Here is a 2,291-nt window from a genome sequence, read left to right as displayed (position 1 = left end):
CTGTTTTAAACTATTACTAAAAATGTTTGATGAACTGCACAGCAAATTTGTGAATTCAAGTGGTTACAGCTACTGTAAAGTACTTAAGAATACAACTTGCAATTAGCTTTCCAAACATCTGTCAAAAAGACTTTATTGTAAAATACTACTAAGTACTATGTTTAAATGTGTACAACTGTACGCCAGTGCAGTTTCCCCTAGTTATGTCTGAGCAAAACCTGTGTCCATCCTACACTTACATCTGTTGGAGCGATGAAGAGACTCAGGTGTTAATGTGCATAAGGGAAGACGATATGATGAGGCAGCTTGATACAATACACAACATAAGAACATAAGAAAGTTTACAAACGAGAGGAGGCCATTCGGCCCATGTTGCTCGTTTGGTTGTTAGTAGCTTATTGATCCTAGAATCTCATCAAGCAGCTTCTTGAAGGATCCCAGGGTGTCAGCTTCAACAACATTACTGGGGAGTTGATTCCAGACCCTCACGATTCTCTGTGTAAAAAAGTGTCTCCTATTTTCTGTTCTGAATGCCCCTTTGTCTAATCTCCATTTGTGACCCCTGGTCCTTGTTTCTTTTTTCAGGCTGAAAAAGTCCCTTGGGTCGACACTGTCAATACCTTTTAGAATTTTGAATGCTTGAATTAGGTCGCCACGTAGTCTTCTTTGTTCAAGACTGAACAGATTCAATTCTTTTAGCCTGTCTGCATATGACATGCCTTTTAAGCCCGGAATAATTCTGGTCGCTCTTCAACACAAACATTGTTTAACACACTCTCAAAATACAATGTGCTGTGGAATTTTCGTGACTTATTTCTTGGGAATCAACAATACTACTCAATACTCCAGTGCTTTATTTAGCAGAAGCAGTAATACAAGTACAGCACAAATGAGGATGCTATATGGTATAAAGAGGTACAAAATAAGCTAATGAAACAAAAATGTGATACAAAATAACAGTACACCGTCGGATTACAAAAATAAAGATAGCAGTGCATGTCTAATAGCAGGACCCTCTTCATATCGCTATTGTGCAATTTTTGCTGGTGGCTGAGGTAGCTGTTCCTACACTTGCCTGAACACCTCCTTACGGTCCTGGGACAGATTGTGCAGGATACAGCAGGCTGTAATAATTTGGGGAACAAACTCATGGTTCACTTCAATACACTTCAGTAGTACATAAGAAAATATCTGCCACCTCCCTTGCAATAGCCAAACACCTGGTCAACCACCACTTGGATTTGGCCCAGTTTATTATTAATAAAGATATAACCCCCCACCCCCATAGATGATGTGTGAAAAGCAGTGTGGGCGACAACACTAAAACAAAGTATTAAAAAAGCAGGCACTATCCAGCGGCAAATCAGATCTTTAATATCCATTTACATCAAACACAATGATACCTGGAGTATTTCTTGTGAAACTGTTCTCTTCTCATGTAATCAGTATTTTAGGGACTTTCACGGTTATCAACATGAGAATCTTAGGTGGGCCGTCAGCATGACTAATTTAAATCTGACCTCCCACCCCCTATCCTTCATTTGCATAGCATTCTGGGAAAAGTAGGGGTTCCAAAGGAAATGAGCGGCTTTACATGTAAACATAAAAATCACCATGCCCATGTTTATTTCATGAGACATAAATGTCTCAAAGTCAAACACTCATGTAACATGACCTAATGTCGTGGTTTTGCCATGGCCAGAACATCTGTGAGATCAAATCGCCAGTGCCATCCACAGGAGACAATCGCAACCAGCCAACCTTCGCCGGCTAGCTGCAGCTGCTCAGGAAGAGTGGGGAATAGCCAACAGCAGTCTATCCAGAGGCTGATCAGGTCAATGCGTCAACGTTGCCAGAATTGTGTTAATGCTCAGGATAAAATTAAAAGGATATGTGTGTTTTTGTACTCTATATATTTTTGCTTAGAGGTTTAGTTACGCTTTTTTTTTTTTTTTTTTTTTTTTTTTAATGTTCATCTGTATGAAGTACTTGTCCGATGGGCAAAGTATAACTGTAAACTTCACACAAATCTTGTTGTCCTGGACGTCGGGCAGTATGAATTGCACACTACTGATAGGTTTGAAGGTGTACACAAGGTTTGAATGATTAAAAAATAATAATTCAGGAGATTTCAGACAAAGCCCTTCAGCTGTGTAGAAAAAAGTGTGTGTATATATACAGTTGTAGTCAAAAGTTTACATACCCCAATGGAAATATATCATTTCTAGAAATTTCTCAGGAAAATACAAATTATAGGAAAAATCTTTTGTAGCAAATTTTGCTTTTGTGGA

The sequence above is a fragment of the Polyodon spathula genome, chromosome 18, assembly GCF_017654505.1.
Source record: "Polyodon spathula isolate WHYD16114869_AA chromosome 18, ASM1765450v1, whole genome shotgun sequence".
In the NCBI taxonomy this organism is placed as follows: domain Eukaryota; kingdom Metazoa; phylum Chordata; class Actinopteri; order Acipenseriformes; family Polyodontidae; genus Polyodon; species Polyodon spathula.
Note: the sequence above shows the minus strand (reverse complement) of the source record.